General features: G+C 46.6%; 1 protein-coding gene across 11 annotated transcripts in view; it reads right to left on the bottom strand.

The window, feature by feature from the left end:
* zmiz1a (zinc finger, MIZ-type containing 1a) overlaps nt 1-25,572 on the bottom strand; it is a 438,054-nt gene that overhangs the window by 332,181 nt on the left and 80,301 nt on the right. For all 11 annotated transcript variants that reach the window (XM_078530870.1, XM_078530856.1, XM_078530852.1 and 8 more), the window contains exon 2: nt 3,500-3,728. The gene's annotated coding sequence lies outside the window, so the exon portion shown is untranslated. The remainder of the gene's footprint in view (nt 1-3,499; nt 3,729-25,572) is intronic.

Here is a 25,572-nt window from a genome sequence, read left to right as displayed (position 1 = left end):
TAATGGGCTGGTTTTAAAGGAGCACCCGTCTACGTGAGGAAATGCGGCCAGTTTCTCTTCAGGTGTCTTGTATTGTGAGCACGGACTGGAGAGATTTAAGGTTTTTTTCTCAGCTTTATGTAGAAGCAGAGTCTGGGAGACCACCTCGTCCAGGTGCAGATGGCAGCAAATGGTCTGGAAAATGTGAATCCAGAAAATCCCTTTAAATCAGAACAGGACATGGTTTCAAACCAGTAAAGGGCACATTTAGGACTGATATCAGAAAGTTCTTGACTCAAAAGCGATCAACACTTGAAATGGATTCTCAGAGAGATCGATAGAGAGGCAAAAATTATGGAATCATTTAAGAAGCTTTGGAGCAGAGTGTTATCTGTACCAATTGAGGTAAGTACTTGGATGGTATTGATTGGATGGGTCCTTCAGCACATATAAAGAGACACTTACTGACACTGGAGTGGAGTCAGGAGATATCTACCTGCAATGTTTCTATCCGTGAATAAATCTTTTCAAAGTAAAGACTGGCTCTGGTTTCTTCCTTCATCAACTGGCTATCAGGAGCGTAACACAGAGAGGAGATATAATTGACAAGAGAAAAATATAAGAGGGGGGGCCTGGAGGAGTGGATAGGAAGGGTCAATTTTCCCTTTGCAGAGAGGTCAATAACCAGGGGGAATAGGTTCAAAGTAATTGGCAGCAGGGTTAGAGGGGGGCTGAGGAGAATTTATTTTCTTCCTGAGGGTAGGGGTCTGGAAATCATTGCTTGTAAGAGTGGTAGAAGCAGAAACCCTCTCACATTTAAAAAGTGCTTTCATAAAGACCTCAAGTGCCGTAACCTATTGGGCTACGGGCCTAGAGTTGGAAAGCGAGATTGGGCTAGATAGTTGTCTTTGGGTGGGCATGGACATGATGGCCTGAATGGCCAACTCCTGTGCCATAAATGTCTATGATTATTTAAACAGTGGAATGCAGCAACAAAGCAGCTTTGGTGTCATTTTGGATGCATGAACTAAAATGGGCTCCCAGCAACAACTACCAGCTGCACAAGACTGGCACATCAGAAACTGAGGCCACAGGTGGCCCACGAAACCAACCTGAAATCCGCCTGCAATTTAGAATCTTACAGCACAGGAGGAGGCCATTCAGCCTGTCAGAACTATGGTAGCACTTTGAAAGAGCTGACCAACTTAATCTTCTTACGCCTTAGCTTTTTTCCCCATACCCCTGCAAATCAGTCATTTTCAGGTAAAGGCGTACGCTGCCAGTATTTCTCAAACGCACCATTGGGATGGTGAACATAGCCACCATGTTACCTCTTCTTCCTAGTTTTAAAAAATTCATTCATGGGATGTGGGTGTCACTGGCTGGTCCAGCATTTATTGCCCATCCCTAATTGCCCTTGAGAAGGTGCTGGTGAGCTGCCTTCTTGAACTGCTACAGACCATGTGGTGTAGGTGCACCCACAGCACTGTTAGGGAGGGAGTTCCAGGATTTTGACCCAGTGATAGTGAAGGAACGGCGATATATTTCCAAGTCAGGATGGTGAGTGGCTTGGAGGGGAACTTCCATGTATCTATGTGTTCCCATGTATCTGCTGCCCTTGTCCTTCTAAATGGTAGCAGTCGTGGATTTGGAAGGTGTTGTCTAAGGAACCTTGGTGAACTCCTGCAGAGCATCTTGTAGATGGTACACACTGCTGCTACTGTGCATCAGTGGTGGAGGAAGTGAATGTTTGAGGACCAGGAGCCAATCAAGTGGGCTGCTTTGGCCTGGATGGTGTCAAGCTCCTTGAGTGTTGTGGGAGCTACACTCGTCCAGGCAAGTGGAGAGTATTCCATCACACTCCTGACTTGTGCCTTGTAGATGGTGGACAGGCTTTGGGGAGTCAGGAGGTGAGTTACTCATCGCACCAGTCCTAGCCCCTCACCTGTTCTTGTTACCACAGTGTTTATATGGCTAGTCCAGTTCAGTTTCTGGTCAATGGTAACCCCCAGGATGTTGGGAGTGGGGGATTCAGTGATGGTAATGCCCTGTATGTCAAGGAGCGATGGTTAGATTCTCTCTTGGTGGAGATGGTCATTATAATTTTGGCCATTATAATGCTAACATATTACATTCATACTTTGTTTAAAGTGCCAGTGAGCCAAGTTGTTCAATACTGCTAGCAGCAAGTGCTGGACTCATCTACCCAATTGGCACAACCCCAAAATTGCACAGGGAGGTGCTGGTGAGTCGCCTCCATGAGGGGCTGCAATTCACGTGGTGTAGGTACAGGCACAGTGCTGTTAGGGAGAGAGGAAGGAGGTTCCGGGATTCTGACTCCGTGACAATGAAGGAATGATGTATTACTAAGTCAGGATGATGTGTGACTTGAGGGGAGTATTCCATCACACTCCTGACTTACCTGGTGACACAAGTCAGGAGATAAGTTACTCACCACAGAATCCCCAACCTCTGACCTGCTCTTGAAGCTATAGTATTTGTGGCCAATGCAGTTAAGTTTCTAGTCATTACTTTATCTCCCCCAACTCCCACTGCCGCAGTCCCCTCCCCCCATAGGGTGCTGATGGTGGAGGAATTTGATAATAGTAACAAATTGAATGTCATGGTGAGATGGTTGGATTCTCTCTTGTTGGAGATGGTCATTGCCTGACACTTGTGTGACACAAATGTTGCTTGTCACTTCCCAGCCCGAGCCTGAATGTTGCACAGGTCTTTTTGCATTTGGACATGGACTGCTTCAGTATATGAGGGATTGTGAGTGGTACTGAACATTGTACAATCATCAGCGAACATCCCCACTTCTGACCTTATGGTGGAGAGAAGGTCATTGATGAAGCAGCTGAAGATTGTTGGGCCTAAGACACTACCCTGAGGAACTCCTGCAGTGATGTCCTGGCACTGAGATGATTGGCCTCCAATGACCACAACCATCTTCCTTTGTGTTGGGTATGACACTGGCCAGCGGAGGCATCTCCCCCAACAGTCATACCATGTCGCACTGATATGAATACTACTCAGGCTCCTTGATGTCACACTCGGTCAAATGCTGCCTGATGTCAAGGGATCTCACCTCACCTCACCTCTGGAATTCAGCTCTTTTGTCCATGTTCATGGAGTTGGCAGGGATGCCCCCGAGGTGGTAAATTGGAGTTGCTGATTCCATTAGCAGTCAAAGAACATACATTGGGATACGGGAGAGAAGATACACACAGTACAGCTGTAAGTACTTTCCATTAAATAGTGCTCCGTTTATTGCTCCCTTCTTGTAACAGGACAACAACAGGAATCCGACACTCTTGCTGAGCCCATGGAACTCCTTGTGGTAAACAAGGCTTCGGAACTACACCTCACCTTGTTTTGTGTCGTAAGGAATAGGAGAGTTTAGAAAAAGAAAGAGTAATGGGGGTGGGGGAGAGGGGGTGTTGTTGTGGGGAGAGAAATGCATCCAGGACGTCCAATGCTGACCTATTGATGAAAATTTAAAAAAGGAGGCACTTACCGTGGGCAGGCACGTGGCACAAGCAGGCCGGGAGTTCGAAGGAACGCTCAGCACCGGGCGGGCACTCGACGAGTTGCTGGAGTGACAGCAGGAGGGAGGGGCCTTGTGGACCACCAAAACCGTGGTTCCTCTTCTAATCTAACGGCTCCCCTGGTCGCACTGGCTCGGCCCACCAGCCACCACCATCGGCGTTGGTTTGGGTGCTCACCGGATGGAGAGAGTTGTATACCTGATAGACAAGAGGAGAAAAAATTTAGCTGGCGAGACAAAACATAAAGGCATTCCCCTTACTTGTTTGTAACTGCTTTTTGAGCTCAGTGTCTGGGAGTTTCCGTTGATTTCTACGGCATTATTAATTGCAAACCATTTCACTTTTGGCAACATGTTGGACCGGCCGGCGTGCCGAATGGCACAGAGGGTGCTGAACCCAGGCACAGCGGAGACGGCCCAGGCCAGTTCTGTGTCAGCCGCCCTCAGGGAACCCAGCATGTCAGTAATATTCCTTCATCTCCCTGGCAGAAGCTGGGGACACTGCTCCTGAGCACAGGATGGTACACGCGTCAGCAACCATCAAGGTCAGGGCTATGTTTGATTGTGATGCACACCATACCTGAATAGTGTGCCTCGGTTTTAGCCACATAACCGAAGGATAGCCATTTCACAAGCGATAGGATAGCAAACATCTGTGAAACTGCATCAGGATAGGGTTAATACCTTCAGAGCAGGGAAGTGGAAAAGGGTGGATCGTTTTAATGCAAACAGTAGCTGGAAGGTTTCCAAATGAGGTGAGTGCGTCTATCACATGAGCGTGAAAGAATAAATGCCAATATCCCTCAAACTGCTGCCTCCTGGATGGGCTGATCTCCGTGCCTCAGTAAGTGGGGATTTGCATGCAGGACATGGCTGAACACAAAACATTCGAGCCCAAGTGACTGATAGAAGCTGGGCCAACGAGAGGAACCAGTGAGTGCAAGCAAGAGTGAGCAGAGGTGGGGGTGCAGGTGTGAGTGAACGAAGGAGGGGGCTTGGGCAAGAGTGAGTTGGGGGAGGGCCATGATTGGGAGCAAGCAGAGGAGAGTCAGAGGTAAGAAGGGGAGCACGGATCCAATGTTACAGAAAGAACGAGTGCAGCTGCCATTGCAGAATGACTTGCCATTACACTGTGGAAGGAACGTGCTCTAATAGAACAGCACACAAAAAGTGGGCGGGTGAAACCACAGGAAAGTTTTAGTCGCAGTGAACAAATTCTCAAAACACACCACATCAATAAAGGAAAACTCCACCCACATTTGCATTGATGTGTTGAAATTATTAGCCTGTTGTGCAAATGCATCAAAGTTTACAAGCACCACAGGAAGTGCTGGGGAAGGGAGGGAAGTGGGGAATATACTGTGAACTCGCCTTCAGCCTCATCCTCTTTAATACCTGGCCACCAACAGGGAGGTTTGCTATTGGAGGGTGGGTTGACTGTGATAATGCAATCATCCAGCCCAGTCATGCAACAAGGCAACCATGCAGGGGCACGCTAGGATGCACCAGACTGCAGCTGCAGCCAAAGAAATTTTCCAACAGACATGTTCCGGCAGAAACCCTGGAAGTTTGTATTGCAGGAATCGGTCTGCCTCACTGACAGTCATACCGCTCTGGGACCTGCTGTTAAGAGTCTCAGCGGCTGCATTGATGGGTAGGTGGGCGACCACTATCTAAGCTCTTGGAAAGCAGCCCAGCAGCTCTGCCTTCTCTTCAGTGAATCGGGGATAAGACCCAGAGTAGCCAAGGCGGCACAGGAGTTGTTTGGTGCACCCGTGGCCAACAAAGGGGACCTGCGGCTGACTGGAGTGGGGCAGGTAGACGCGGTTCATCTTTACACTCCCCAACAGAGGCCGACAGTAGAGATGGAGAATCGATCTGTGCGGGGACATGAGCGTCACTCCACATGTTTAGCTATCTACATATTTGTTCCTTACGGCTTTGACAGTCTCTCTACATTAACACACACACACACACACACACACACACAGATTCCCACCCCTCACTACTCAGTGAAATTACAGAAACTCAGATGGAACTGACAAGGCTGCACACTGGCAACATATCAAAAACATTACCAAATCACTCCGATAAACGTTTTTCCTGTATTTGGTATTAAAACTCTATATTCTTTCCATCTGATTCGTGTGTGTATATGAATTCTTTTTTTTTTTAACAGTCTGGCTACATTGCTATGAACTTGTTCTCTAATTATGTTTCAAAATACCCTGATCTATTTAATCCTCTCCCACTCAAAGCAGCTGTAAAAGAGCCATAACATAATTCCCCAAAGTGGTAACAAACAGCTTTCAGCAGTTGTGTACTTCACATTTCCGAAACATTATTGCGAATTGAAAAGCAGTTTGAAGCTCGCACCATTTGAAAGGGTTCGGCACTTCCTCGTAGGCACCTGACCTCTTTTTGACGGTCTAGAAGGGAGGGCGTGATATTGGAGGGGGGGGTGGTCACTGGGAAGAAGAATGAGAGAGGGTCTCTTTTTATTTTGAACCCATTTGTAGAATTTTTAAAAATTACATATTCGTTCATGGGATGTGGACGTCGCTGGCTAGGTCAGCATTTTATTGCCCATCCCCAATTGCCCTTGTTCAGAGGGCATTTAAGAGTTAACCACATTGTGGGTCCGGAGTCGCATGTAGGCCAGACCAGGTAAGGACAGCAGATTTCCTTCCCTAAAGGACATTAGTGAACCTGTATTTTTTAAAATGACAATCGGCAATGGTCATCATGAGACTTTTAATTCCAGTAATTCCTACCGAGATGGGATTTGAACCCGGGCCCCCAGAGCATTACCCCTGGGTTCCTGGATTACTCGTCTAGCGACGATACTGCTCCCCCACCGCCTCCCCGACATGGGGGTCGGGTACAGCAAGCGGCAGAGGAGTAGCTGAATTCAACCTGCTCCTCCAATCGCTCGCCTGGTTATCGTGGCTCTCTCAACTTAATCCCCAGCCTGAGCCGGCGATGCCAAGACAATGGATGGAATGATGGCTCCGGAACAACCAGGCCTCGCTTGTGAACGGGGCCATTGTTTGGGGGAAAAATACAAACAAAATATCTCAAATTTAAAAGCACCTCACGAGTCAGGTTGTCAATCTCTCCAGGGGTGTTCTGAAGTTTCCAGGAGTTGGAAGATTTAAACTCCTGGATAGCTCACTAACATCCCAGGAGGAAAATCACAGGGCATTAAGAGCAGGTTTTCCTAAACACTTTTGTTTATTGGTTGGAAAGATTACTGGAGATGCTTATTAACAAAAAAAAACGGCCAGTTTGACAGGCCAGGACAGTTGAAGGTCAGATGAGAAATCCTCCTAGGATACCTCCGACTGCCACTGAACTCACAACTGAAACAAGCCCTTACACAGAGCAGCATAACCACTCTCGCAGCTGGATCCTATTCGAAAGTTCTCATATTGTTCACCCGAGGGGGCAGACGGGGGCCTGGGTTTAACGTCTCAACCAAACCACAAAACCCACAGTTGGAGTTGCTGTGTGCCGTTTCCCATCCCCCACCCCCCCGTTTCGAGCTCGATAATAAAAAGCGAGGCAAAAAAAAAAATCAGCGGCCACCAGGGACGTGGAGCTTAAAGTTTTAGTGCTTTAAGAAACCGGAGAAGCTCGGGCTTTTTGTCACTCGACCCGAAAGGGTTAAGGGCTGACCTGGTGGAACCCAGGAGAGGTGGCGGAATGGGAAATAGCGGTACGTTGCTTTCACTGTCAAAACTGGGGTAAGAGGGCAGACATTTCAAACGAGCACAAGGAGGATTAAGAAGAGGTCACAACAAAGAACATGTTTAACTAGGGTGGTTAGGAAGCAGAATTCTCCACCACATGTTGTTGAAGCATAAATGTGGGACGCCAGACAAACGCTTTTTAAAACAAAAAAGGAGGAATATTATGGAGCACTGCGTGGTATTAGACTAAAAGATTCATGTAAGTAATGAATGAAATGGCTGCAACATTCTTTGCAAACAATGACTGGACCCTGAAGTTCAGAACCTTTGCTTCTGGACACATCACCAGCCGGGGACAGAAACGCTCGACCAGGAAACGCTTCGCGGTTACACACCTGGAAATGTGAAATCCACATCGGAAAAATTAAACTCTCTGATGCTCGATGGTCTTATAAACAGAGTGAGCCATAACAAGCCAAGATCCAATCTGGATCTCATTAAAGGTGCCAAAGGAGCATTAAACAAAATATCCACAGCAAACTCCGATTTCTCTTATTTCAAACAAGATAGCAAAAAAAAAAAAATCGCTGGAAATTATTTACACCTAAAAAACTCAGAGGGAAGGAATGAGGGGGAGGGGGGGGTTTTCCCTTTCCCATCCCTTCTTCCGCCCCCAGCACATCACTGCGCACCCCCCTCCTCCAGTTCGAATTCTTTCCTCTTCCCCTGGGGTACTTGCTCGTAACTCACTTAACGTGACTGACCTCCAGTAACTCAGCATTGTTTAAATACAGGTTTGTAATCTGAAGGCCAATACACCATTTGGCCAGGGGGCGGGGGGGGGGAATGGTGGTGGTGGGGCAAGGGGTAAATCACTCTACTGCTGCTCCGGCTGAGGCTAACTAGCCCAGAGAGAGAGAGAGAGAGATTGTGTTTTGATGCTTCCTGGTCTACGCGGCTTAATTCAACAGTTGAACTGTGCCTTTAAAAAAAGGACCCAGCCACTGGGCTGTACCTTTAAGAACCGAGCCACTGGGTTCTCACCCACACTGACCTAATTCAAATGGATATCTCCTCACTGCCCTTGCAATCAGCCCGTACAGAAAACAAAATGGTTTGAAGCTAATCGACAGCTTTCCTGATGGTGAAATGTTGTTTAACCATGGGGGGAGTTGGCTCACAAAGCAGGTCTGACACTTCCAGTTGTGGCAGCAATGCTCTTAAGCCAGGGAGGCTCTGCAAACAGCTGGAGTGAATGGAACCCAAGTTTTGCCAACAGCATGCTAGCCAGCTGCAGCACACCTACACAGCAAATTACAACACAGTACTCTGGGAGGAAACAGATACGTGAATGCCGACCTCAGATGGGACAAACCGAGACAAATTATACGGATGGGGGGGCGGAGTTGTGATCTAGTAGGCATTACCTGGGAGGGCAGTGGGAAGCAGATTGAATAGTTACCTTCAAAGGGAATTGAGTAAATACTTGAAGGGGGAAAAATTAGCAGAGCCATGTAGGAAAGATAGCACTTTAAAGAGACAGCATAGGCACAATGGGCCGAATGGCCTCTGTGCTGTATGATTCCCATATTACAAGCTTAGTCCAAAAACCTGGTTGCACAATGTTCTGCACTATTCGCGACTCCTCAGATATTGAAGCAGTCTACGTCCAATTGCAGCAAGACCTGAACCATTTCCAGGCTTGGGCTGACAAGTGTCAGGCAATGACCACCTCCAACAGGAGAGAATCTAACCATTGTTCCTTGACATTCAATAACATTACCATCACTGAATCCCCCATTATCAACATCCTGGGGGTTACCATCAACTAAATACTGTGGCTATAAGAGCAGGTCAGTGGCTAGGAATCCTGTGGTGAGTAACTCACCTCCTGACTCCCCAAAGCCTGTCCACCATCTGCAAGGCACCAGTCAGGCGTGTGTTGGAATACTCTCCACTTGCCTGGATGAGCGCAGCTCCAACACTCAAGAAGCTGGACACCATCCAGGACAAAGCAGCCTGCTTGATTGGCACCCCTTCCACAAACATTCACTCCCTCCACCACCGACGCACAGTGGCAGCAGTGTGTACCATCTACAAGGTGCACTGCAGGAACTCACCAAACCCATGACCACTACCATCTAGAAGGGCAAGTGCAGCAGATACATGGGAACACCACCACCTGGAAGTTCCCCTCCAAGCCACTCACCATCCTGACTTGGAAATATATCGCCGTTCCTTCACTGTCGCTGGGTCAAAATCCTGGAACTCCCTCCCTAACAGCACTGTGGGTGTGCCTACACCACATGGACTGCAGCGGTTCAAGAAGGCAGCTCACCACCACCTTCTCAAGGGCAATTAGGGGTGGACAATAAATGCTGGCCTAGCCAGTGACGTTCACATCCCATGAGTGAATTGAAAAAAAAGACCCTTTCCAATCTACTGTCTTCGGAAGTTGAACTTTCAGCAGTGAGTAGTGCAATAGGAGAGGAGTTTCTCAATATGTAAAGGAGCCTATAATATACCTGACCTTGGTTAAGATCAGTGTGCTGGAGTGTGGGTAACACATACACAGTATTTATTTTCCTTTTCAATCCTGACATTAATCGCTGAATGTCCATTTTTATGGTGGTCTGGAACAATGATTTAACAGGTTCTGTGATGTCACTTCAAACTGTCACCCCTGGTCACCAGGCCCAGCCCCTGTAACTCCAGCCTTGCAGAAGCCAAACTAAACTTGCTGGGTTTTGGTTTCCCTTTTAGACCAGTAGCAAGGCCAGGAACTCATTGGCTGATGGCGAGGCTGCTCAGGGTGGAGGCTTGGCTAAAGGGTTAAGGTACTAGAGGCCTCTCGTTTTGGTGGCATTGAGATTTCGGCGCAGCACTGCCATCACCACCAAAACCTGCATCTCACCACGGGAAAATTCAACCTCATTGTTTTAAAGAAGATGGTTTAAATTCCCCACATTGAGAAACAAGCTGTTGTGACCGTTCTATTTGCTGTACCATAGCAACATCATCTGATAACACAATGTCGGGTTCCACATTCACACAACAGCTCCCAACTCTACCTCCCCACCACCTTGTTCAACTCCTCCGCTGCCTCTGATTTGTCACATCGTATGACATTTTCCAATTATTTATTGGGAAGACCAAAGCTATCATCTTCAATCCCTACCAACTCTATCACAAGCAAGGAGTTGCGCTCATGTAGCACATTTAGCATAGTAATCTGGTTAAAGGCACTTCACAGCGGTGTAATGAAATAAAAATCGATACCGAGCCACCTGAGGAGGTATTAGGGCAGCTGGCCAAAAGCTTGATCAAGGGAGTAGGTTTGAAGGAGCATCTTAAAAGGAGGAGAGAGAGAGAGCTGGAAGGGTTTAGGAAGGGAATTCCAGAGCTTAGATCCAAGGTAGCATTTGTTCAGTCCAACCTTTAGCTAATGGGCAACAAGCAAAGAGGCTCGAGATCAGGTTACTCCAGAAAGAGAACCCGCCCAACTTCACCAACCTCCACCCCCTTCCCTAAGGCAGTCCCTTTGGGATTGAGGATGACTTGCTTCCACTCTCGTTCGCTAGGTTCTGAGATGGCTGCTAAAGTCCAATGCATGATCTGCAAGACTCTGCCACACGCAGGGCAGGTGGTGCTTGAAGGGTTGGGTTGGTGGGTGGGCTGATTGGAGGTTTGAGCTCCTCCACCTCGTCTTCGCCTCCAACAAAACCTCTCAACTTATTTGGTACCTTCCCAAATAAGCCTTCCTCGTTTTTGGTCGGTCACAAGTGGGGTCTCCAATGATTCGACGGGGATGTTTGACCTCTTCAGGGTTGCTTTGAGGACATCCCTAAAGCGTTTCCACCATCCTCCTGGAGTTCTCTGCTGTGACTAATACCGACCCTTAACCCTTAATCCCCTTGCCTATCAAAAATCTATCGATCCCAGATTGGCTGTTTATTCAGTCTGGGAAGGGGGTCAATCAGATTACATTCATGCATTACTCACCCCAAAGTTAGATCAATGGATTGGCCTGTCTGAGGCCTAAAGTGTGCATTTTGAAGTAGATTGCTTGCCGGGCTGGCTCAGTACATTTACTGGCACAGCACCAGTGCGGCAGCTCAGGAGGCTTCCTGACACGGTCCGAACTCCAGAAGTTGGCACCAGTTACATTTCCAGAGTGGCGTCAAGAGTCAAAAGCACTGCCTAAGGGTAACATTCCTGGTGAGTGCTTTCCCCAACATTCACTGAATTCACATGCACGGTAGGGTAAAATTTTATTCTGCTTTTTGAAACTACTGTTCAAACCTAGCACCTGCCTTGGACTTTATTACAGGCGACAACTCAAGGCAAAACTGTGACTAATACATGGAAAATGGAGACAGATCTGAAGGGAATTAGGTCATGCAAAGTGCAGTACAAATCCATACTGCAGTTTGTGAGATACAACATTAACCACTGATGTAATATTGCAAATGTGTGCTTAAAATAACCATGCCAAGCAAGTTTGGAGAGGCAATCTGTAGTGAGGCCTGTTGCTAAGTGGATAATGTCTGATTCACTGTTGCTAAGCTCCTGATAATATGCAAATTCTCTTTTTTTCAGGACAGTTTTAAATTGCCACTTGGTGCACAGGCACAGCAAACATCATCTCACCACACTGTTCTTCCGCTTTTATACATTTCAAGTTTCCCACCAATCTTCCAGAGGACAAATGGATCTACAGCAGAACAGTATTAAGGTCTGCACTGCTGCCAGTCAAAAGGGAAGTGCAAGTGGCTTAATAGGCCCATGTTTCGAGAGTCAGTGTTACCCAGAGTTACTAAGAAGCAAATTTTAAATCTGTTGTCACGCCAGTTAAAGAGCAAGTGTAGTGCCTTTAGCCTCATAAAACATCCCAAGCACATCAGGGAGCAATCATCAAATAAATTTGACACTGAGTCACATAAGGAGATAGGGTAAGTGGTAGGTTTTAAGGAGCATCTTAAAAGGAGAGAGAGTTAAGAGTAGTGAAGTGGAGGGGTTTAGGGAGGGAATTCCATAGCACTTCCACCCCCACCACCCAACCTTCTTCCTCTACTACTGAAGGCATTCACTCCCTCTGGTTCCAAGGATACAATCTTCCCATTTCCTACGTTACCACAGTGACTACACTTCAAAAAGCACTTCATTGGCTGTAGGGCGTTTGGAATGCCCTGGGCTCACGAAAGTCTCTATATAAAAGCATTTTATTTTCTTGGGATGCTGAGTGCAGACAAAACTGCGCTAAGATGTAATGTTTCAACCCCACAGTCAATCAATCTTCCAAAGTGTGAAGAAATAGCAAATTACTTTCATATAGAGACTTTCATGACCTCAGGACATTCCAAACGCTCTTAACTTAGGAAATGCGGCAGCCAAGTTGTACGTTGTACACAAATTTGTACACAAGCTCCCAAAAACAACAATGCGACAGTGACCAGATCATCTGTTTTAGTGTTGTTGGATCAGGGGTAAATATTTGCCTGAACATCAGGACTACGCCTCTCCCCTTCTTCAAATAGGGCCATGGGATCTTTCAGGTCCATCTGAGGGTGAAGATGGGCCTTCGGCTTAGCATCTCCTTTGAAGGACAGCACCTCTAAAAGCACAGCACTCCTTCAGCACTTCAGTGGAGAGTCAGCCTAGATTTAGTGCTCAAGTCCTGGAGTAGAATGAACCCACAACCTTCTGACTCACAAGTGGGTGTGTTACCACTAACACCAATGCAAGAACATTCCAGCAGGGGTCAGCCAGAAATAAATGGGAGCATTGAATGATTTTCCCTGCCTTGCTCAGGAGCCCCAAGGCCAATTCTAGCTTCTTAACTGCTGCTCTGGTCACTACCTCAGTACCGAGCAGTGACTGGCCCTGAGATTTTTCGATCTGCATACACCAATTGCTTTGCCCCCTCAGTGTACCCTGAAATATTCCACTTCCAACAACATATTGTGAAGTGCCGTCACTGTTATGTGGGAAGATATGCAACCAGTCTGTGCAATAACAACGATGTGGATGACTAATCTGTAATTGAAGGACACAGAAAACTCCCTACAATTCTTTGAAAAAGTGCAACGGCATCTTTGACATTTAGTTGGGAGGAAACACCTTGGGAAGTGCAGCACCCGCTCAATGCCTCACTGCAGCAACAGCCAAGATGATAAATTCCAGTCCTGGAGTGGGGACTTGAACCTGCAAAAGCTTATGATTCAGAAGCAGTGCTGAACTACACTGACACCAGAAGCTCCTTAACAAGTGATTTTTAACTCTATCATTACAGGACTTTCCAACATTGATGCAAAATTTTCCTTTGCTTCGAATTTAAGACTTCATAGTCCTAAACCCAAACATTTTCAGCTGCTTCATCAGTGATCTTCCTTCCATCATAAGGTCAGAAGTGGGGATGTTCACTGATGATTGCACAATGTTCAGCACCATTTGTGACTCAACAGATACTGAAGCAGTCCCAATGTCCAAATGCAACAAGATCTGGGCAATATCCAGACTTGGGCTGACAAGCAGCAACTAACATTTGCGCCACACAAGTGCCAGGCAATGACCATCTCCAACAAGAGAGAATCTAACCATCACCCCTTGACATTCAATGGCATTACCATCACTGAATCCCCCTCTATCAATATCCTGGGAGTTACCATTGACCAGAAACTAAACTGGACTAACCATATAAATACTGTGGCTACAAGGGTAATTCAGAGGCTAGGAATCCTGCAACAAATAACTCACCTCCTGACTCCCCAAAGCCTATTCACCACCTACAAAGGCACAAGTCAGCAGCGTGATGAAATACTCCCCACTTGCCTGGATGAGTACAGCTCCAACAACAACTCAAGGAGCTTGAACAACACTAAAGAAGCTTGACACATTCAGGCCAAAGCAGCCCACTTGATTAGCACCACATCCACAAACATTCACTCCCTCCACCACCGACGCACAGTGGCAGGAGTGTGTACCATCTACAAGATGCACTGCAGGAACTCACCAAGCCTTCTTAGACAGCACCTTCCAAACTCACAACTGCTACCATCTAGAAGGACAAGGGCAGCAGACACATGGGGAACACCACCACCGCCTTGAAGTTCCCCTCCAAGTCACTCACCATCCTGACTTAGAAATATATCGCCGTTCCTTCACTGTCGCTGGGTCAAAATCCTGGAACTCCCTCCCTAACAGCACTGTGGGTGTACCTACACCACATGGACTGCAGCGGTTCAAGAAGACAGCTCACCACCACCTTCTCAAGGGCAACTAGGGGTGGGCAATAAATGTTGGCCCAGCCAGCAATGCCACACCCCATGAATGAATAAAAAATTACATTTCATTTGTGCATTCCCTCAGGTCAATGCAAGTTACAGCCTGGCATAAACAGGCCTTCATAACAGCAGTGACACCTCAGCATTACACTGTCTCAAAATAAAAACCCTTGCAACAGGGAATTGAGAAAGTGTAATCAGTGCAAGCCAAACAATGGGAAGGAAATGGTTAAAGGCTTTAAGGATTTAGCAATTTTTTTTATTAAGGTGCAGTAGTTAAACATTATCTTGAGCCCTCTCACACTCTGGTGTTTTAAGTATGGATGAGAAATGCACATAATTGTCCGAAAGAAGCTCGGCAGAGCATTGTAATATAGCGGTAAAGGAGCTGCGGAGGGAATACAGTGCCCTTCTTTATTGGATACACATCCTCAAGGCTGAATTGCTGTGAATGGCAATTTAAACAAGGCCCTTTCCTGTTCATGGCGTGTTATAAATAATCAGCTTTCCCCCATGTCGTTAGCTTTGTAAAGAAGGTAGGGGCAAGACCCCTGGGTTAGGTCTACTTTGGAACTGTAGGAGATTGGCTGGTGCTCATTTGTAACCATTCACCTTTTCTGACTTTGCTTTGTCTCCTCCAAGTGCCTCAGCGAAGGTCATGAGAGCGAGAAACAAGGGTAGATGGTCAGCCATTTTGAATTACATCGGGCAGGAGGATAAGAAAAGCAGAGTTCCCTAGGAGGCTAAAATACCTTGAACCAAATCCAAATCATAGAGCTGACGGGGGGGGTGGGTGGTGGGGGGAAAAGAAGGGAGAGAAATAAAAACATTGCTTCACCCAGCTGTCTGACGTCCCTTTACACAAACAGCTGTTAATTCACTGAAGAACTGCGCTGCTCTGCCAAGATCATACACAGTGATCAAAACAACCAAGAACTTCAACATACAAACTCAATAAAAAGAAGCAAAAGGCACAAAACTTTGTGAGCCGAGAGTTGTCTGTGCATTGCTTTGAGTTAACTCCGTTCTGTCTCTCCTCTCTCCTGTTGAAACCGTCCAATCCAAACTACCTCATCCCTAGCCAAGTGAGAGATGTTTAAAAAGTCAACAAGAATTCCCTTTCATATCACTCTTCAGGAATCCCTTGCTAGAAAGTGGGGAGTCAAACAATGTCAGTTGCCAAGTCCTCACTACCCCCAGCAGCCTAGCAACCAAATGTGAAGAACGGTTCCACAACCATATCCAACTCGAAATGTTAACTCGGTTTCTCCCCTCACAGATGCTGCCAGACCTGCTGAGTATCCCCAGCACTATCTGTTTTTATTTCAGATTCCCAGCATCTGCAGTATCTTGCTTGTATTTTAGTGAAGAACAGTCACAATGCTTCCATTCGGGGGAGCACTGTATACAGTTCTGGTCCCCACATCACAAAAAAGGCCATGGGAGCACTGGGGGTGGGGAAGTGCAGAAGAGAGATTTACAAGGATGATACCAGAGGTGGGAGGGTATAACTGTCGGGAAATACCGAGCAGACTGGGGCTCTGCGTCTCGGGACAAATTGAGAGGTGACTCGATGAAAGGGGTTTCAAATGATCTAAAGTTTCGATCGGATAAACATAAGAGGTGGTTCCCCTTGTGGGGGAGTCCAAAACTAGGGGCCATAAATAGCAGAGAGTCACTAATAAATCCAATAAAAAAAATTCAGGAGAAACTCCGGTACTCAGGCAGTGGTTAGACTGTGGAACTTACTGCCACAGGGACTAATCGAGTTGAACAGCAGACAAACTTAAAGGGACAGTTGGTAAGGAGAAAGGAATTGAAGATAATGCTGTTGAAATAAAGCAGGAGGAGGCTCATGTGAAGGCCGAATGGCCTGTTTCTTTGCTGCGATTGTCTAAGGATTCTAATTTGAAGGATAAGGATTTCGAGGGCCTCTTGTGGACTCTCCACCACAACATGAATCAGCCAGCCCTTCCCTTGAATGGGGTGGGGTTAGGAGGAGAAAAGAGGAGAGTTTCTTTCACATAAATGAACGTGTTCCATGTTTAAACTCCCCCTCACAGGCTTTGTGGATTTTTACACCACCCTGGTCAGTGGGGCTCCTTAATACTGCCCAAAAAAGCACCTCAACAAGACAAGGTAGCTGCACTGTACCCTCAGTCAACCAGAAACACAAGGACGTCAGCACTCTGTCCACCAGCCAACATCGCCACCTCGCCCCCTCCGCCCCAAGCTGGAAACTTCCCGACTCTCCTCGGATTGACGAGTCGGCATTGTGTGATTAATCGCGGAAAAGGGGAAAAATATGCACCTTTCCGTGACAGCTGGTGTGTGTCAACCAGGATTATTGGACAGAAGGTCTGCAGAGTAATTGAAAAACAAGGTGAAGATAGAACACACACCACCTCTTTAAATAACACGTTGTACAGCCAAAGGAGTACTTCATGTTTTTCTTGATGTTAAAAAAGAGCTTAGACTTGGCCGCAAATCACTCTGGGCAGCCGTCACTAATTACACTGAGGCTGCTCAGTGAGCTCACAGTGAAGAGCACATTAATCAGCTGCTACTCTCCCCCCCCACCCCCACCCCATGTATGTCATTGGGAGGGGGAGCTAGAAAAGGGACCAATTGCTACCAGGGTGTCGGTAACAGGCGGGCTGGAGCCTGGCTTCACTTGTAAGAGCTGGTATCCAGTTCCTTTGCTAAGAGCCCGGACAGAGAATCATAGCAGGTTGGAGCCACCAGAGGCAACTGTGAATGCTGCCTCTCTCCCCCCCACCCCCAACAACCATCAATTAAATTCCTCACTCAATACAAATCTCCAGAATGAGTCCTGACTAACAGCCAGGGTAATGCAGCAACTGACTGGTACTTTCAGAGCTAAATGCTGCATGAAAACGCACGACAAGCCCACCAGGAGCACTGAATGCATTATTTACATAAAACAGAATTCCTCACTGGTACATTTTATTTCACAAGTAACAATAGCACTCGAGCTAGTGTCAGTCGAGCCTCCAGTAAATCCCAGGCTATGTGAGCTGCAGTGCTCCATGCAGCAAGTGCTTTATTCTGTTTTTAGAACATGACCCGGCTATTTTTCTCCTATCACTCCCCCCTTTGCAAACGCATGAACCCAATGTGATTCTTCAGCCCATTTATAGCAGTGGCCCTGAACTCTCCCAGCAGAGCAAACTGGGAACCCGTGCCCATCCAGACACATGTCACAACGCGAGTGTGTTTTTGTACTCTTCCCGCAAACCTGTCACTACTTACCAAGATACATTCATTTAAGGCCGTGGTTAACTAGTAAAACTAGATACTATTCATACTAAAAGGCCCCCCTCTCCCGAAAGTGCCAGAAACCAATGGTATGTGACAGTCTCTCCTCTCTCCTCTCTGCCACAAGTTTTAAATGCCATTGCCAGAATGTATGGGGGTGACTGATTGCTGCTCCTTCCCTATCTGTGTCAGTCACATTCCTTTTGAATCTCTCTGTGGAGAGAAGAGCACAGCCAAAAGATAGGGGAAACAGAGGGGTGAGGGAGAAAGGGAGAGAAATAGAGCGCGAGGCGAGGGGGAGGGGGCGAGGGGGAGAGGGAGAGAACGAGGCGAGAGGGAGGGGGAGAGAGTGAGGGGGAGGAGGAGAGAGCAATACGTGGGAGAAGGGGAGGGAGCGAGGGAGAGGGGGAGAGCGCGAGGGGGAGGGGGAGGAGGAGAGAGCAATGCGTGGGAGAGGGGGAGGGAGCGAGGGAGAAGGGGAGGGAGCGAGGGAGAGGGGAGGGAGCGAGGGAGAGGGGAGGGAGCAAGGGAGAAGGGGAGGGAGTGAGGGAGAAGGGGAGGGAGTGAGGGAGAAGGGGAGGGAGTGAGGGAGAAGGGGAGAGAGTGAGGCAAGGGAGAGGGGGAGTGAGGGAGAGGGGAGAGAGCAATTCGAGGGAGAGGGAGGAGGGCGAGGGCGAGAGGAAGGGCTCGAGGAGGGGGTGGGGGCGAGGAGGGGTTGGGGGCGAGGAGGGGTTGGGGGCGAGGAGGGGGTGGAGAGGAGAGAGGGGGAGAGAGATAGAGGTGAGGGGGATGGAGGGAGAGAGATAGAGGTGAGGGGGAGGGGGGAGAAAGGGAGGTGAGGGGGAGGGAGAGAGATAGAGGTGACGGGGAGGGAGGGAGATAGGGGTGAGGGGGACGGGGGAGAGAGGGAGGTGAGGGGGAGAAAGGGAGGTGAGGGGGAGGGAGAGAGAGAGGTGAGGGGGAGGGGGGAGAGAGGGAGGTGAGGGGGGGAGAGGTGATGGGGAGGGAGGGAGAGAGAGGATTGAGAGAATATAAGTGAAAAAAGAGAAATGAAGATGGAGACAGAGAGAAAAATAAATGGGAAAAGTTCAGCCTCGACATGCATGTTGTGTGTCATATATAAATATAAATAGAAAGAGGTGATCCAGATATATGAAGTTCCTTGGGATGTTTTATGTTAAAGGAATTACATAAATACAGGTCGTTGTTATATATATCACACACTCACATGATTCATGACAGGGGAAGAGAGGATTGGGTTCAGCTGTGGTCAAGCAGCCTGCACACAGCCTGTGATCACAATTAGAAGGATTGGAGCATGCCCAGAGCCTCTGGGACAAAGCGGGGGGTGGGGGGGAGAAAACAGGGGGCCAGAAGCAGGGAAGAAAAAGCGAAAAGGATATAATAGCTTTTTTCTCCAGCCAGTAGTGAAATTCAGGCAAGCTGGCTTAGTGCCTGTTAGAGGAGAGCAAAGTGACAAAGCAAGGGGTATTAATATATTTTTCCGGAATGGTTTGCCCACCATTAACTGTAGCAGCGCTCACTGACAAAGCTTCAGTCACCCAGAGGTACATGGTGCAGTGATACAGAGCTCTACAGCTGCTCACCCTCCAAGAGGGCCACATCAAAACCTAATGAAACGTGGAGCAGAACCAAGGCCATCAGTAATGATTAGGCTGAAATAATTACAGCAATTTAAACGGGAACAATACACTTACATTTTAACACACGTTGATTTAAAAAAAAGAGACACACATAGGAAAGAGATTGCTGCCACTTAATCTCACTTTACATTCATCCCTTAACCAATACCACTAAAACAAAAATCAGATGATCTTGCCATTATCTCAGTGCTGTTTGTGGGACCTTGCTGTGCACATATTGGCTACTCCATTTCTTACATTCCGACAGTGACTGCACTGGCTGTAAACCACTTGAGAACATCCTGAGGTCAGGAAAAGTGCTGTACAAATACAAATTCCTCTTCTTTTTAAAATGCTCAGTTTTTTCCACAAGGAGCGATGTGATAATGACCAGATAATCTGATTTTATGTTAGTTGAGAGATAAATATCGATCAATTGTGCTGAGGGGAACTCCCCGCCTTTCTTTGAAATTGTGTGGTGGGACCTTTTACATCCAGCTGAGAGGTTAGAGGCGGCCTGGGTTTAATGTCTCCCCTGTAAGACAGCACCTCAAACAGTGCAGCACTCCCTCAGTAATGCACCAGGGCATCAGCCTGCACTTTAAGTCTGTGGCTTGCAGTAACACTACACCACAACACTTGCACATAGATTTTTCTTTGCTCCTTAATCTGAACAAATTTACAATCAAATGGAAAATGGACGTAGTTGATGATATTCAAAATTATGGGAGTGCTGACCAGGATATCCCTCGCATTAAATTTACCTATCCATATGCCCGTATCCTAACTCGCACCAAGGGTCTGCTTTCCCCCATCATCTCTGTGCTCGCTGACTTAGACAGACTCCGATTTCAGCAACATCTCAATTTTACAATTCTCACCCTTATTCTCAAATCTCTCCGTGGCCTCGCCCTCCCCTATCACTACAACCTCCTCCAACTCTACAACCCTCCAAGATCTCCACTCTCCTCTAATTCTGGCCTCTTGTGCACCATACCGCTCCATTCTCAGTGCTCCGCTATAGGTGGCCATGCCTTCAACTGCTCTGCGATTCCCTCCTTACACCTCTCTCCTTATTTAATGTTTCTAAAAACGTACCTCTGATTAACCTTTTAGTCATTTTTCCCAAACTTCCTTACGTGGCACGGTGCAAAATTTTGTTTGATGACACTCCTGCGAAGGGTTTTGGGATGTTTTACTATATTAAAAGCACTACATAAATGCACCTTGTTGTTGCAATGTAAAAAAAATCTTACTCTACTATGCCACCACTGGCAATGGGTGCAATTACAGTGAGACATGTTTACATAGGCACTTTCCAGTCTCCAGACATGGGAATCGTAGAATCTTACAGCAGAATTGGTGGCCATTTGGTTTCTAAAACTCTGAAGAAAACTTGTATCACATCTCTGCCAACATGCTTCACATATAGTGTTCTGTAGGTAGACACAGGAGCCAATTTACACCTAGAAAGTCCCCACGTCAGCACATGGATGTCCCGTTATCTCATTTTGGGCTCCATTTTGGAGGAATAGCCTACCATACTCTTCCTTGAATGGTGCTGTAGGATTCTTCACACCCAAACACAGCCTTGATCTCACCTCCAGCAATGCAGTATTCCTCCAGTGCTACAGTGGAGTCTCAGCCCAATTTTTGCCAACTCTTGGGAGAGGGGTTTGAATCCACGAACTTCTTATTCAGACGTGGGCGTTCTACCAACCGAGCTAGTGTGTTGCGCTGAAGACAACAGCTCCAGCCTCATCTTCACACCACCACGTTGAAGCAGCTTGCGGCTGTTGGCTTCACTGGGCCTCGAGTCAAATCCCCAGGACTCCCCTCAATGTTGCTGCATCCTTGTTAAAGCAAATCCATTTTACAATTCACTACACTGCAGTCTGTGGAATTGCAGGAGAACAGTCATTCCAAACACACAACTTCTGTAAACATCTGCTGGCAGTGAAGTGAAGAATATGTTCTTCTGCAATGCAGCGAAGGTTACAATTGTGGCATCGTTGAGTGAATCACAGGTTAATACTTACCAAGTACCTCTGGGGCTCTGTTAACAGATTTATACTGACTCTACGAGAGGGAGAGAGAGAGAGAGAGAGACCCCGCTATTTAAAGCAGCTTTTCTCTTGGACTCATGCTGTGACAGTGCCAAAGTATGTTTGCTGGATTGGCGATAGAGCAGAGTTTGGGAAAACTTTTTTTTATAACCAGGTTGCCAGCAGTTAGAGGAGTGCTGAGGATCAGTCACTAGTAACACACAGTACAGTCAACATAAACACAGATTTAAGTGCCAGAAAGCTTCTAGTATTATGTTCAGTGTGCACTCTGGACAGACTGCTTAAGGGAGGACTGTCCTCTGATGAAGAGGCTTAGAAGAGGGGCTACCAGGTAAGTCAACAGCAAGCGCAGCCTCATATTGTGAGGTGTACTGTTGATACAATAGTCTGGATAAAGAATGAGAGCTTACCCCTAATGCACACCACCTCACCTGTAAAATTAGCACAGATACAGTGGGGTGGTTTCAGGGTTAAAGCAGGCTATGTGTTAAATTAGCTCAAGACAGATGGGAGAGAGGGGGGGCGGAGAGAAGAGAGAGAGAGGAGGGGAGGGAGGGAGAGGGGAGAGAGAGAAAGAGGAAGAGAGAGAGAATCAATGCACACTCCCTTGTTTTACAAACACCTTAACAATAGAGAAGATGGGAACCCTTTGAGATTACACGGTCCATTCTAAGGGCCGCTTAACATTGCACTTCAGGGTAATGTCATGGGCAAAATGTATGTGTTCCTTTATTGTTTGTGATCAATATTGATCAGGGGTGTTTCTCTTGCCTGCAACAGTGAGTGTCCCAATTTAAATAATCCCAGCAGCAAGCTTTTTGAGGGTTTTAAAAATAAAGGTTATTTATTATCACACACTTGCCCCAGATGTTTAAAGCATGACATCCCTGTGAACGACTCGCACATTATCACACACATAAAGATTAGATACAGATCTGAAATAAAAACAGAAAGTGCTGGAAAAACTCAGCAGGACCAGCAGCGCCTGTGGAGAGAGATACTGAGTTACTGTTTTAAGTTCAATATGACTTTTCTTTCGAAGGCTTGAAACATGAACTCTTGTTTCTCTTTCCACAGAACATGAACTCCCTTTTCCAAAGATGGGTGTTGTGTCGATTACACATCCTGTGATGCCATTTGACACCATGAAATCCATCCAGTCTAGTTTGGATGAAGGGCTGCCATAGTACAATGGAAGGTCAAAGCTAAAACTGCGGATGCTGGAAATCCAAAACAAAGAGCTCATACGGACTCGAAATGTTAACTGTGTTCCTCTCCGCAGATGCTGCCAGACCTGCTGAGTTTTTCCAGGTATTTTTATTTTTGTTTACAATGGAAGGTCGATGGGATCCATTCACATTTGTCTAACAAACATGGAGTGTTGATGTTTCGTTTGTCCATGGTGAACAGAAAGATGAGCTGGCTGGAAAACTATAGTTCTTTTGTTGATGTTCCATCCTTAAACAAAGGGAGGTGCGAATTCCCAGGATGGCTGTGAATGTCCATATTTACACAGGTATATGCTTGAAACTCAGGACTGTTTGGAACTCAGAATGCCAAAAGCCACATGTTTATAGTGACCATTTTAACAGTTTGTGTTCAAAATTTTCAAGTATTGACTAAACTAAATTGGGAACAATAACAATAGGAATGGCACTGAGTTCCCGAACGTTGCTGTGAAAGCTTTGCATCATCAGGTAATGACTGCAGTTTCAGCATCAAATAAGCTCTGAACAACTAATCCAGAAAGATAGCTCTGCATTGATGGCCTCACCCACCAGACAGAAAACTCAATACAAACATTAACTGATCACTCTCATCTTCAGATTTTCAGCACCCTTGGTCACAAATATATGAGAATCACAGAGGCTGTAGGGTTACAATTCACCAAGCCACTCAAAAAGTAATTAAATGAGGTGGCTGTGAGTTCAAGTCCCATTCCAATGCTTCAGCAAACAGTCAAGGCTGATGGAACGCTGACCTTCAGGGGTCCAATCCAACTCTTCAACATCAGATCAAGAAATCCCAAGGCACTATTTGAATTTGAGCAAGAAGCTGTCCTGGTGTCTCTCCAACAGTCCCCCTTCAATCAACACGACCATGAATTGACTGGTCATTCTGTGGAACCTCGTGCACAAAATGGCTGCTTGCAGTTGCAAATCTAAGTCACTACATTTCAAAGTAATTTGGTATAATGTGAAGACCTTTTAAAATACAACATTGAACACACATCTTTCTTCTATCTCAGGGAAGAGGCACTTATGTATCTCTCCCAAACTTTAATATAGTCTGTGCTTATGCTCTTAGCACCAACATGTCGCCAATTCATCATCAGACATTTCTGCGCTCCTGCACACAGGACAATCTTTCCTCTGGATGTTTACATCGAAATGCGTGCAGGAAGAGCTCAGTGTCCTGTCTTACTAGTCATCACCCTTTTCCCAACCTCAACCCCTATTTTCCCCAACTGTGAAAAGAACAAAAGACACAGAAAGCAGTTTTGCCTCGAATTTCCACAAACCAGCGAGTCCAACGCACTTTCAGATACACTGCTCTTGGTTTAACCCTTTGTCACTGTAGCACCAACAGGCATTCAAGCCTCCAAGAGCGAGTTTTCTGAATACTGATGTCAGGCTGGGAGAACTAGACATTGGCTCACAGTCAAAATAAACTATTTCAACAGAACTGGAAAGTACACCTTTGGGGTTTGGCTATTGGAGTCCTCTAGGCAGTCTTGTTACTCCTAACTTGTGTTCACAGCAGCTACATAAATAGAAAGAAAGTGAATCTAGATCATCTTTTATCACGATCCCTAATCCATACATCACTACCTGCAGTGTCATCACATGGGCAATATTGTTTAGTGGGCGATAGAACAAGCTGCATGGCTGTCAAAAAGGATATTCATTATCAAAGCATTCATAGATATGACAAAAATACTGGCCAACAGCTTTGTGCAGGTCGGAGCAAAGCAAAAGAAAAGGTTCCTTTGTTGGTTCACTGAGGTCATTAGCAATTACAGCTACAGTAAAAGCCTACTTCATATTACACATCAACATCTCTCTCCGATGTCTCAAAACATTTCACAGATAACAGTTATGTAGATAAATGTGACAGCCATTCTGCACACAGCGAGGTCAATAAATGATAGTGAGTTTTAATTTTGCTAATTGACAGAAAAGTGTTGGCCAGGATTTTGGCAGAACTCCCTGTTTGAACACTGCCGATGGGATCTTTAACATTCACCTAAAGGGGCAGACAGGACTTTGCTTCACAGCCCCATCTGAAGGTTAGCTTTGTTTTGACATCTCATCCCAAGAACAAAAAAGAGCTATCCATGTGCTATCCATGAACCAATTACAATTAGCCTCAATGCACTGGACCCCACCCCTCGTGCGCTGTGCATTTCCCACTTCCAAGACACTCCAGGCTTCAGCCTCTGAGCTTCATCAGTTTGCCTCCCAAAGCAGGGTTGGGGAATCAAACAGTCTTGCAATCTCTAGGCAGGCAGTGACACAGTGGTATTGGTAGAGGCTGGAGAATGCCACACAGAGATATTGAACCATCGGAGATACACTGTGGAATCAGATGTGGGCACTGTTTGCCAAATTCCTCAATGAGCCAATCATGGCACCAACTCACTAAACGCCCTTAGCTCCAGGACCAACTCTAGAAGATATCAGTGCTCTAACACATTGATTATCTGAGTCCTGACTGAAAGGTGACAGAAACATTCTCGTTTGGGGGGTACCATCCTTTGGAAATCTAGTGCTCTATATAATACAGCTCAATAGAAAGGCCAATGGGCCAAAGCACATACCCACTGCACCCTCGCAGTGCCAGGAATTTTGCCAATAGGAGTCACTATAGGATTGACATGACTTAATACTTTTTCAAAAATTCATTAATGGGATGTGGGCATTGCTGGCTGGGCCAGCATTTATTGCCCACCCCTAAGTGCCCTTGAGAAGGTGGTGGTGAGCTGCCTTCTTGAACCGCTGCAGTCCATGTGGTGTAGGTACACCCACAATAGTGCAGCATTCCTTGCTGATGGATGTGAAAGGGTGCAACTGTGCAATT

Source organism: Cetorhinus maximus, chromosome 27 (assembly GCF_964194155.1).
Source record: "Cetorhinus maximus chromosome 27, sCetMax3.hap1.1, whole genome shotgun sequence".
Lineage (NCBI taxonomy): Eukaryota > Metazoa > Chordata > Chondrichthyes > Lamniformes > Cetorhinidae > Cetorhinus > Cetorhinus maximus.
The sequence above is the reverse complement of the archived record's forward strand: the minus strand, read 5'-3'. Positions and strand labels throughout refer to the sequence as shown.